The sequence below is a fragment of the Triticum dicoccoides genome, chromosome 6A (genome assembly GCF_002162155.2).
Source record: "Triticum dicoccoides isolate Atlit2015 ecotype Zavitan chromosome 6A, WEW_v2.0, whole genome shotgun sequence".
NCBI lineage: Eukaryota > Viridiplantae > Streptophyta > Magnoliopsida > Poales > Poaceae > Triticum > Triticum dicoccoides.
Window position 1 is genome coordinate 104323607 of NC_041390.1, and position 13851 is coordinate 104337457.

Genomic DNA, 13851 nt, shown 5'->3' on the forward strand with positions numbered 1-13851 from the left:
CACGGGCGGCGGGGCGCGGCCACGGCGGCGGCAGGGCGAGCAGGCCACGGCCACGGCAGGGCTACCTGGGGAGGAGCACGACCACGGCCATGGCGGCAGTGGGCCACGGCCACGGCGGTTGTAGGGCACGCCCACGGCGGCGAGCAGGCCAGGGGGGCGGCGCGTGGCCATGACCATTCTGGCGAGCTGGGTACGGGCGCGAGAGATTAATTTTGGGCGTCTATTGGAGATGCTCTGAATACTTTATTAGTTGAATAATTAGCGTTTGGAATCACATTTTTTTTGGGAACACTGTGCCATTATTATTTTGTAGTAGTAGATGATAATGATGTGCTGATGTAGTGATGTTAGCTACAATGTACTATCATTATTATTATTTTAGATGCTGCACTCTATCATTGAGCAGTGTACAGGTGGTCAATGATTTTTCCTCTCTGATTGAGAAAAAAATATGGCAAGTGGCTGATACCCTACATATCAGTGACACCTCTGTTTTCCTGTTGCCATGAGCAGGATCCCAGGATTTGTGCCGAAAATGCATCTCTGCACCTGAGCTCATCTGCACCCGTGCTGATAAAAAAAAAACAAATACTAGGAAAATTCAAAAAATTCAATTTTTTGTGCGATAGAAAATTTGATGCGTGAGGTCCTCTTCAATTTTCACATCATTTGAAAATTTGAGGAGATCTCAGCAAAAAAGACAAATTGAGGGTCGGTAAAAATATTTACTGTTCATGTACTGTTTTGGCCCGTTTTGTCTTTTTTGCTGAGAGCTCCTCAGATGTCCAAATGACTTGAAATTTGGAGCAGGCATCACGCATCAAATTTTCTCCCACACAAAAAAAAACTTGGAATTTTTTGAATTTGTTTTGTATTTTTTACGAAATTCTTTCTAACCGGATACAGATTAGCCCGGGCACCGAAACGCCCTACTCGGATTTGTGCATGCTATTATCAGATACCGTGCGAATTGAATGAAGAACATAATACAGGAAAGTGGCTGGCCCCTGCTTTTTTTTATTAATTATTTTTGCTATGAGCCACACGTTGTATTTGGCGTGTCCGCCTGGGGATCAAGCGTGTATTTCCACACGTTCATGAATTTTGGCGCGTAGAAGCAACTTGTTTTTGTGCATAGCGCCACTTGGAAGTTTCACACTTGGCCACTTGGAGTACAAAAACGGCGGCGTGACCACTGGCCCGACTACGCGACGATGGTTCTCTGACGTGCTTGTACGTTTGCTCCCAACGCGTAGTTGATCCCATCGTCTTGTTTGTTGTCCTAGGTGTTACCTTCTCCTTTCTCCAGTGTGCTTGTCTTGAGTCTTGACCGGGGGTAATTTTGCCCATGGAGAATAAATAGGTTTTTTTTTAACACCCAGCCCACTATCGTTCAAGAATCCAAAGAAGCTCCACACTAGCGGCGCCCGGCGGCCGGTGCGCCGGCGAGCAGGGCAGAAGCAACGGGCTCCGGCACCCGGGAGGCCGGCCAGCGTAGAATAGGCACGTCCGGCACGTGCTCTGGCCGTTTGCCAGCTGCACGCGACGGCGAGGCCGCTCTCGCCGTGGATGCAAAACCAAACTAGCCCATACTCCTACGTGCTTGTGCCTCCGTTAGTCCGTATCGCCGTTTCACCGTGAGGCCGTGATCGATGTCTGTCGTGTCCATGTTTAGTACCACATCGCCAACTTTGGGTAGCACCTCACAGCATAAAAGCTGACGCCCGGGAGCCAGTTCCACCGTGCGGCAAGCACGGTATAAAGCAACAGCCTATTGTGCTGTAATCCTCTTGGTATAAACCTCGACAAGGTAATTACTATCTCTATGATACAAAACACCGGCTCACTTGATCTATTACGGAAACTAACCCATGGAAGCCCGTCGTCCTTGCAGGGGCGGCTTTTTTTTAATTAATGTTTTAATGATAGTACAAAGAATCCGGCACCCGGTTGTGTGGTCGGCAGGTGTCCGTCCGGCGATGTGGATGATTTTGCGTGGCTTTCTTGTGTGTAATGATGGCGGCTTCAAGCGGAGTCGGGTTTGCGGCTGTGTTCTGGTAGTCGGTCTTATCCAGCATGTTTGAGGGGTCGTTTGCAGTTGTGTTCTGGTAATCGGTCTTATCCAGCGTGTTTGAGGGGTCATCGTGACTCGCTTGTCTTTCTGAAGTCGGAGTTATAGAGGAGGAGACTTGCAGTGATGATGACACGAGACAGTTGTTGGTTCTGGCGCTGACTTCATAATTAAAAAAACCGAACCGGCAACTGAACCGATGAGTTTTTTCTGGTAGTTTTTATGGCGTAAAATAAAATATTTTATAGGAAAAACAGTTCAAAGGAGTTGTGTCCCTTCAATTTGGCGTGAACGTGGTCTTGACTGAGTTGGATATTGGGCTGCATTTATGCTTTGACCTCTTATCCGAGCGACCAATGATTTAATCCTGATGTGTGCACCCTATTTTTCTGGATCTGCTATACATTCGCTAGTTTTCTAGTCCGGTTTTAATAAAAAAAACAAGCACTTTAGCACGGTTAATCGGTTTTCTCTGGTCCATTGCACGAACAGTCTTTTTGGCTTAAAAGACCGATAGGGTGGCTGGTTACGGTTTTTTACGGTTGGACCGCCGATCTGATCTGATTTTTTAAACTATGGCTGGCTCAACGCCTTTTCTCCTGCAATGCTCGTCGACAGAGTCAGAACTGCCTGTCCCAGGCGTGTGCGGTAGACTGTTTGACATTGGTCGGCCCAGGCCTCGGCATTTGTCTATGGCAAGGTGTGCTTTCCGGGATACTTTGATGCTTTGTGATTTAGTGGACCTGGGTTTTTCAGGTGTGCCCTATACCTACGACAATATGAGGTCTGGTGCAACAAATGTGCGCGTCCGTTTAGATCGAGCGGTGGCTACAAATTCTTGGCGGAACTTGTTCGCTTTTTACAGTGTGCGGCACCTTGCATCTCCATGTTCTGATCACGTGTCATTATTGCTCAAGGGTGCCTCGGACCAGGAACAACGTAAAGTGCATCCACGCAGGTATGAGATATTTTGGAAAAGAGACGCCGGGTTACCAGAATTAGTCTGCAAGGCTTGGGAGGCCTATGGTGCGATGGATGATCTAGGCCATGTCAATAAAGTTTTGAGAGAGACTATGGTGTCCCTTTGGAAGTGGAGCAGTAAAAAGTTCGGTAATATCACAAGGGACATTAATAAAACAAGAACCCGGCTAGAGGAACTAATGAATATGAATGCAGATAGTGCAGAAATCCGAGAGGTTTCGGATAAACTCAATGAATTACTGTACAAGGAGGAGATGATTTGGTTACAACGATCGAGGATCACTTGGTTGAAAGAAGGTGATAGAAACACGAAGTTCTTCCAGAGTAAGGCGGTTTAGAGAGCAAGAAAAAATAAAATCACTGAGATACATGATGCTAATGGTACTGTACACAAAGATGCTCAAGCCATGGGTGATGTAGTCTCGTCTTATTTTCATGACATCTTTGCTGCTGACCCAACCCTTGATGCCACGGAGATTTTGGATTTTTTTAATTCAGTTGTTTCAGATGACGATAATGTTAAACTTTGTAGCGAATTTTCGGATGCTCTTTTTCAAATTGGGCCTTTGAAAGCCCCTGGGCCAGATGGTTTTCCAGCAAGATTCTTTCAGAGGAATTGGGATGTGGTGAAGACTAATATAATTAAAGCAGTGAAGGAGTTTTTTAGAACGGGTATTATGCCGGATGGTGTCAATGAGACATCTATCATTCTTATTCCAAAAATTGCGAATCCAGTCAAGGTCTCCGATTTCCGGCCTATTAGCCTATGCAATGTTATTTACAAGGTTGTTTCCAAATGTTTGGTTAATAGACTGCGTCCTCTCTTGGACGATATAATTTCTCCTGAGCAGAGTGCCTTCATATCTGGTAGGATGATAACTGACAATGCCCTGATTGCATTTGAGTGCATCCACCATATTAAACAGGAGAAGGATCCTACTAAGGGATTTTGTGCTTACAAAGTGGATCTATCAAAGGCATATGATCGGGTTGATTCAAATTTCTTGAGGCAAGTGATGCAAAAGATGGGTGTTACGGCATATCTCTCTCAAGTAGTTTTGGTGATTGATGACGACATGTTTGCGGACTAATCTTGTGCTTTGAATTATTCACAGATTCTCCCCTGGCACGAGACGCCTTCTTCCCCTCGGAGTGTATTTCAAGATGGTGTAGCTCTTTCGTTTCTTTCTCGGTGGACTAGTTGCGTAGAGGGCACCGTACTATCAAGAGGGGGTCCGCTAGGGTTTTGCATGGGTGGAATCATCACGTACACATCAGCTTCTCACCCTTCGAGCATTTCCTTTCCATTGAAGAGATCTCTCCTCTCTCTTCTTTGTCCTGTCTGGGTCACGCGGTAGCACCGCGCACCCAGCGGCAGTACCGCTGAGAAGCCACAAGCGGCAATACCGCTCCGCAGCGGTAGTACTGCTGGGGGCCTGGCACCTCCGCCTTGTCCTCAGCTTTTTTGAGAGATTTCTTCTCTCTCTCGCGCGTCCCAGCGGTAGTACCGCATTGCCTGTGGTACTACTGAAGGAAATATGCCCTAGAGGCAATAATAAAGTTATTATTTATTTCCTTATATCATGATAAATGTTTATTATTCATGCTAGAATTATATTAACCGGAAACATAATACATGTGTGAATACATAGACAAACAGAGTGTCACTAGTATGCCTCTACTTGACTAGCTCGTTAATCGAAGATGCTTATGTTTCCTAACCATAAACAAAAAGAGTTGTTATTTGATTAACGGGATCACATCATTAGGTGAATGATCTGATTGACATGACCCATTCCATTAGCTTAGCACCCGATCGTTTAGTATGTTGCTATTGCTTTCTTCATGACTTATACATGTTCCTATGACTATGAGATTATGCAACTCCCGTTTGCCGGAGGAACACTTTGTGTGCTACCAAACGTCACAACGTAACTGGGTGATTATAAAGGTGCTCTATAGGTGTCTCCAAAGGTACATGTTGGGTTGGCGTATTTCGAGATTAGGATTTGTCACTCCGATTGTCGGAGAGGTATCTCTGGGCCCTCTCGGTAATGCACATCACATAAGCCTTGCAAGCATTACAACTAATGAGTTAGTTGCAAGATGATGTATTACGAAACAAGTAAAGAGACATGCCAGTAACGAGATTGAACTAGGTATTGAGATACCGACGATCGAATCTTGGGCAAGTAACATACCGATGACAAAGGGAACAACGTATGTTGTTATGCGATCTGACCGATAAGATCTTCGTAGAATATGTGGGAGCCAATATGAGCATCCAGGTTCCGCTATTGGTTATTGACCGGAGACGTGTCTCGGTCATGTCTACATTGTTCTCGAACCCGTAGGGTCCGCACGCTTAAGGTTTCGATGACAGTTATATTATGAGTTTATGCATTTTGATGTACCGAAGTTTGTTCGGAGTCCCGGATGTGATCACGGACATGACGAGGAGTCTCGAAATGGTCGAGACATAAGGATTGATATATTGGAAGCCTATATTTGGATATCAGAAGTGTTCCGGGTGAAATCGGGATTTTACCGGAGTACCGGGAGGTTACCGGAACCCCCCCGGAGGTATATGGGCCTTAGTGGGCTTTAGTGGAAGAGAGGAGAGGTGGCCAGGGCTGGGCCGCGCGCCCCTCCCCCCTAGTCCGAATAGGACAAGGGGAGGGGGCCGGCGCCCCCCCTTCCTTCTCTCTCTCCTCTTTCCCCCTCCCGAATCCTATTCCAACTAGGAAAGGGGGGAATCCTACTCCCGAAGGGAGTAGGACTCCTCCTGGCGCGCCCTCTCCTGGCCGGCCGGACCCCCCCTTTTGATCCTTTATATACGGGAGCAGGGGGCACCCCTAGACACACAAGTTGATCCAGGTGATCATATTCTTAGCCGTGTGCAGTGCCCCCTTCCACCATAGACCTCGATAATATTGTAGCGGTGCTTAGGCGAAGCCCTGCGATGGTAGTACATCAAGATCGTCACCACGCCGTCGTGCTGACGGAACTCTTCCCCGACACTTTGCTAGATCGGAGTCCGGGGATCGTCATCGAGCTGAACGTGTGCTAGAACTCGAAGGTGCCGTAGTTTCGGTGCTTGATCGGTCGGGCCGTGAAGACGTACGACTACATCAACCGCGTTGTGCTAACGCTTCCGCTGTCGGTCTACAAGGGTACGTAGATCATACTCTCCCCTCTCGTTGCTATGCATCACCATGATCTTGCGTGTGCGTAGGATTTTTTTTTGAAATTACTATGTTCCCCAACAGTGGCATCTGAGCCTAGGTTTTATGTGTTGATGTTATATGCACGAGTAGAACACAAGTGAGTTGTGGGCGATATAAGTCATACTGCTTACCAGCATGTCATACTTTGGTTCGGCGGTATTGTTGGATGGAGCGGCCCGGACCGACATTACGCGTACGCTTACGCGAGACCGGTTCTCCCGACGTGCTTTGCACAAAGGTGGCTAGTGGGTGATAGTTTCTCCAACTTTAGTTGAACCGAGTGTGGCTACGCCCGGTCCTTGCGAAGGTTAAAACAGCACCAACTTGACAAACTATCGTTGTGGTTTTGATGCGTAGGTAAGATTGGTTCTTGCTTAAGCCCGTAGCAGCCACGTAAAACTTGCAACAACAAAGTAGAGGACGTCTAACTTGTTTTTGCAGGGCATGTTGTGATGTGATATGGTCAAGACATGATGCTAAATTTTATTGTATGAGATGATCATGTTTTGTAACCAAGTTATCGGCAACTGGCAGGAGCCATATGGTTGTCGCTTTATTGTATGCAATGCAATTGCGCTGTAATTCTTTACTTTATCACTAAGCGGTAGTGATAGTCGTGGAAGCATAAGATTGGCGAGACGACAACGATGCTACGATGGTGATCAAGGTGTCACGCCGGTGACGATGGTGATCATGACGGTGCTTCGAAGATGGAGATCATAAGCACAAGATGATGATGGCCATATCATATCACTTATATTGATTGCATGTGATGTTTATCTTTTATGCATCTTATCTTGCTTTGATTGACGGTAGCATTTTAAGATGATCTCTCACTAATTATCAAGAAGTGTTCTCCCTAAGTATGCACCGTTGCGAAAGTTCTTCGTGCTGAGACACCACGTGATGATCGGGTGTGATAGGCTCTACGTTCAAATACAACGGGTGCAAAACAGTTGCACACGCGGAATACTCAGGTTAAACTTGACGAGCCTAGCATATACAGATATGGCCTCGGAAACGGAGACCGAAAGGTCGAGCGTGAATCATATAGTAGATATGATCAACATAGTGATGTTCACCAATGAAACTACTCCATCTCACGTGATGATCAGACATGGTTTAGTTGATTTGGATCACGTGATCACTTAGAGGATTAGAGGGATGTCTTTCTAAGTGGGAGTTCTTAAGTAATATGATTAATTGAACTTTAATTTATCATGAACTTAGTCCTGGTAGTATTTTGCAAATCATGTTGTAGATCAATAGCTCGCGTTGTTGCTTCCCTGTGTTTATTTTGATATGTTCCTAGAGAAAACTGTGTTGAAAGATGTCAGTAGCAATGATGCAGATTGGATCCGTGATCTGAGGTTTATCCTCATTGCTGCACAGAAGAATTATGTCCTTGATGCACCGCTCGGTGACAGACCTATTGCAGGAGCAGATGCAGACGTTATGAACGTTTGGCTAGCTCAATATGATGACTACTTGATAGTTTAGTGCACCATGCTTAATGGCTTAGAATCAGAACTTCAAAGACGTTTTGAACGTCATGGAGCATATGAGATGTTCCGGGAGTTGAAGTTAATATTTCAAGCAAATACCTGAGTTGAGAGATATGAAGTCTCCAACAAGTTCTATAGCTAAAAGATGGAGGAGAATCGCTCAACTAGTGAGCATGTGCTCAGATTGTCTGGGTACTACAATCACTTGAATCAAGTGGGAGTTAATCTTCCAAATAAGATAGTGATTGACAGAAATCTCTAGTCACCATCACCAAGTTAGTAAAATTTCATGATGAACTGTAATATGCAAGGGATAACGGAAACAACTCCCAAGCTCTTCGTAATGCTGAAATCAACGAAGGTAGAAATCAAGAAGAACATCAACTGTTGATGGTAGACAAGACCACTAGTTTCAAGAAAAGGGCAAAGGGAAGAAGGGGAACTTCAAGAAGAACGGCAAGCAAGTTGCTGCTCAAGTGAAGAAGCCCAAGTCTGATCCTAAGCCTGAGACTAAGTGCTTCTACTGCAAAGGGACTGGTCACTGGAAGTGGAACTGCCCCAAGTATTTGGCGGATAAGAAGGATGGCAAGGTAAACAAAGGTATATTAGATATACGTGTTATTTATATGTACTTTACTAGTGTTTATAGCAACCCCTCTGCATTTGATACTGGTTCAGTTGCTAAGAGTAGTAACTCAAAACGGGAGTTGCAGAATAAGCAGAAACTAGTAAAGGGTGAGGTGACGATGTGTGTTGGAAGTAGTTCCAAGATTGATATGATCATCATCGCACACTCCCTATACTTTCGGGATTAGTGTTGAAACTAAATAAGTGTTATTTGGTGTTTGCGTTGAGCATGAATATGATTTGATCATGTTTGTTGCAATATGGTTATTCATTAAAGTCATAGAATAATTTTGTTCTGTTTACATGAATAAAACCTTCGATGGTCATACACCCAATGAAAATAGTTCGTTGGATCTCGATCGTAGTGTTACACATATTCATAATATTGAAGCCAAAAGATGCAAAGTTAATAATGATAGTGCAACTTATTTGTGGCACTGCCGTTTAGGTCATATCGGTGTAAAGCGCATGAAGAAACTCCATACTGATGGACTTTTGGAACCACTTGATTGTGAATCACTTGGTACTTGCGAACCATGCCTCATGGGCAAGATGACTAAGACTCCGTTCTCCGGAACAATGGAGCGAGCAACAAACTTGATTGGAAATAATACATACTGATGTATGCAGTCCAATGAGTGTTGAGGCTCGCGGTGGGTATCGTTATTTTCTGCCTTCACAGATGATTTGAGCAGATATGAGTATATCTACTTGATGAAACATAAGTCTGAAACATTTGAAAAGTTCAAATAATTTCAGGGTGAAGTGGAAAATCATCGTGACAAGAAAATAAGGTTTCTACAATCTGATCGCAGAGACAAATATTTGAGTTATGAGTTTGGTCTTCAATTAAAACATTGTGGAATAGTTTCACAAACTCATGCCACCTGGAACACCACAGCTGATGTGTCCGATCGTCATAACCGTACTTTATTGGATATAGTGCAATCTGTGATGTCTCTTACCGATCTACCACTATCGTTTTGGGGTTATGCATTAGAGACAGCTGCATTCACGTTAAAAGGTCACCATCTAAATCCGTTGAGACGACACAATTTGAATTATGGTTTGGCAAGAAACCAAAGTTGTCGTTTCTTAAAGTTTTGGGTTGTGATGCTTATGTGAAAAAGTTTCATCCTGATAAACTCAAACCCAAATCGGAGAAATATGTCTTCATAGGATACCCAAAGGAGACTGTTGGGTACACCTTCTATCACAGATCCGAAGACGTTCGTTGCTAAGAATGGATCCTTTCTAGAGAAGGAGTTTCTCTCGAAAGAAGTGAGTGAGAGGAAAGTAGAAAACTTGATAAGGTAATTGTACCTTCTCCCTTATTGGAAAGTAGTTCATCACAGAAATCTGTTCTTGTGACTACTACACCAATTAGTGAGGAAGCTAATGATGATGATCATGTAACTTCAGATCAAATTACTACCGAATCTCGTAGGTAAACCAGAGTGAGATCCGCACCAGAGTGGTACGGTAATCCTGTTCTGAAAGTCATGTTACTAGACCATGACGAACTTGCGAACTATGAGGAAGCGATGATGATCCCAGATTCCGCGAAATGGTTTGAGGCCATGAAATCTGAGATATGATCCATGTATGAGAACAAAGTATGGACTTTGATGGATTTGCCCGATGATCGGCAAGCCATAGAAAATAAATGGATCTTCAAGAGGAAGACGGACGCTGATAGTAGTGTTACTATCTACAAAGCTAGACTTGTCGAAAAAGGTTTTTGACAAAGTTCAAGGTGTTGACTACGATGAGATTTTCTCACTCGTATCGATGCTTAAAGTCTGTCCGAATCATGTTAGCAATTGCCGCATTTTATGAAATCTGGCAAATGGATAACAAAACTGCACTCCTTAATGGATTTCTTAAAGAAGAGTTGTATATGATGCAACCACAAGGTTTTGTCAATCCTAAAGATGTTAACAAAATATGCAAGCTCCAGCGATCCATCTATGGACTGGTGCAAGCATCTCGGAGTTGGAATATACGCTTCGATAAGTTGATCAAAGCATATAGTTTTATACAGACTTGCGGTGAAGCCTGTATTTACAAGAAAGTGAGTGGGAGCACTACAGCATTTCTGATAAGTGTATGTGTATGACATATGGTTGATCGGAAATAATGTAGAATTATTCTGCAAGGCATAAAGGAGTGTTTGAAAGGATTTTTTCAAAGAAAACCTCGGTGAAGCTGCTTAAATATTGAGCATCAAGATCTATAGAGATAGATCAAGATGCTTGATAAGTTTTTTTTCAATGAGTACATACCTTGACAAGATTTTGAAGTAGTTCAAAATGGAACAGTCAAAGAAAGAATTCTTGCCTGTGTTACAAGGTGTGAAATTGAGTAAGACACAAAACCCGACCACGGCAGAAGATGGAAAGAGAATGAAAGTCATTCCCTATGGCTTGGCCATAGGATCTATGAAGTATGCCATGATGTGTGCCAGATCTATTGTATACCCTACACTGATTTTGGCAAGGGAGTACAATAGTGATCTAGGAGTAGATCACTGGACAACGGTCAAAATTATCCTTAGTGGAATAAGGATATGTTTCTCGATTATGGACATGACAAAAAGGTTCGTCGTAAAGGGTTACGTCGATACAAATTTTTGACACCGATCTGGATGACTCTAAGTCTCGATCTAGATACATATTGAAAGTGGGAGCAATTAGCTAGAATAGCTCCGTGCAGAGCATTGTTGACATAGATATTTGCAAAATACTTACGGATCTGAATATAACAGACCCGTTGACTAAAATTATCTCACAAGCAAAACATGATCACACCTTAGTACTCTTTGGGTGTTAATCACATAGCGATGTGAACTAGATTACTGACTCTAGTAAACCCTTTGGGTGTTGGTCACATGACGATGTGAACTATGGGTGTTAATCACATGGTGATGTGAACTCTTAGTGTTGAATCACATGGTGATGTGAACTAGATTATTGACTCTAGTGCAAGTGGAAGACTGAAGGAAATATGCCCTAGAGGCAATAATAAAGTTATTATTTATTTCCTTATATCATGATAAATGTTTATTATTCATGCTAGAATTGTATTAACCGGAAACATAATACATGTGTGAATACATAGACAAACAGAGTGTCACTAGTATGCCTCTACTTGACTAGCTCGTTAATCGAAGATGGTTATGTTTCCTAACCATAAGCAAAAAGAGTTGTTATTTGATTAACGGGATCACATCATTATGTGAATGATCTGATTGACATGACCCATTCCATTAGCTTAGCACCCGATCGTTTAGTATGTTGCTATTGCTTTCTTCATGACTTATACATGTTCCTATGACTATGAGATTATGCAACTCCCGTTTGCCGGAGGAACACTTTGTGTGCTACCAAACGTCACAACGTAACTGGGTGATTATGAAGGTGCTCTACAGGTGTCTCCAAAGGTACATGTTGGGTTGGCGTATTTCGAGATTAGGATTTGTCACTCCGATTGTCGGAGAGGTATCTCTGGGCCCTCTCGGTAATGCACATCACATAAGCCTTGCAAGCATTGCAACTAATGAGTTAGTTGTGAGATGATGCATTACAGAACGAGTAAAGAGACTTGCCGGTAACGAGATTGAACTAGGTATTGAGATACCGACGATCGAATCTCGGGCAAGTAACATACCGATGACAAAGGGAACAACGTATGTTGTTATGCGGTCTGACCGATAAAAGATCTTCGTAGAATATGTAGGAGCCAATATGAGCATCCAGGTTCCGCTATTGGTTATTGACCGGAGACGTGTCTCGGTCATGTCTACATTGTTCTCGAACCCGTAGGGTCCGCACGCTTAAGGTTTCGATGACAGTTATATTATGAGTTTATGCATTTTGATGTACCGAAGTTTGTTCGGAGTCCCGGATGTGATCACGGACATGACGAGGAGTCTCGAAATGGCAGAGACATAAAGATTGATATATTGGAAGCCTATATTTGGATATCGGAAGTGTTCCGGGTGAAATCGGGATTTTACCGGAGTACCGGGAGGTTACCGGAACCCCCCGGGAGGTATATGGGCCTTAGTGGGCTTTAGTGGAAGAGAGGAGAGGTGGCCAGGGCTGGGCCGCGCGTCCCTCCCCCCCCTAGTCCGAATAGGACAAGGAGAGGGGGCCGGCGCCCCCCCTTCCTTCTCTCTCTCCTCTTTCCCCCTCCCGAATCCTATTCCAACTAGGAAAGGGGGGGGGGGGAATCCTACTCTCGGAGGGAGTAGGACTCCTCCTGGCGTGCCCTCTCCTGGCCGGCCACACCCCCCTTTGATCCTTTATATACGGGAGCAGGGGGCACCCCTAGACACACAAGTTGATCCAGGTGATCATATTCTTAGCCGTGTGCGGTGCCCCCTTCCACCATAGACCTCGATAATATTGTAGCGGTGCTTAGGCGAAGCCCTGCGATGGTAGTACATCAAGATCGTCACCACGCCGTCGTGCTGACGGAACTCTTCCCCGACACTTTGCTGGATCGGAGTCCGGGGATCGTCATCGAGCTGAACGTGTGCTAGAACTCGGAGGTGCCGTAGTTTCGGTGCTTGATCGGTCGGGCCATGAAGACGTACGACTACATCAACCGCGTTGTGCTAACGCTTCCGCTGTCGGTCTACAAGGGTACGTAGATCACACTCTCCCCTCTCATTGCTATGCATCACCATGATCTTGCATGTGCGTAGGAATTTTTTTGAAATTACTACGTTCCCCAACAACTACGGCCGAAGGGTCACAAGCGGCAGTACCGCTCCGCAGCGGTACTACCGCCCTTGACCCCACTGCCGTAGTACTGCTGGGCAGTCTGGTTCCTACCGCCTCGATTCGAGAGGTCTTTTTCTCGTGTCGGGTTTTGCGGCACTAGTCACGGTTGTAGTGGCGGTAGTACCGTTCCAGGAGCGGTAGTACCGCCCTACCACCGTGGTAGTACCGCATTTGGGTCCGTTCCCTACTTGTCTCCCCAATGCGGCAGTACCGCTGGCTGGCACGGCAGTACCGTTGTCCTGGCGGTAGTACCGCCCCCTCTCAGCGGTAGTACCGTCCTGTGCGGGGCTGGTTGGTGGGGGGCAACGGGATTGTTGCCTCCACTATAAAAGGGAGTCCCCTTCTTCATTCTCACCCACCTCTTCCTCCCCAAGCTCCATTTATTTATCAAGCTCCATTAAATACTCCAAGCTTCATTTTCACCCGATCTATCTCTCTAGCCAATCAAATTTGTTGGTTTGCTCCGGAGTGGTTGAGAAGGCTCCGATCTACACTTCCACCAAGGGATTTTCGATTCCCCCACTCATCCCTAGCGGATCTTGTTATTCTTGGGTGTTTGAGCACCCTAGACGGTTGAGGTCACCTCGGAGCCATATTCCATTGTGGTGAAGCTTCGTGGTCTTGTTGGGAGCCTCCGATTAAGTTCTGGA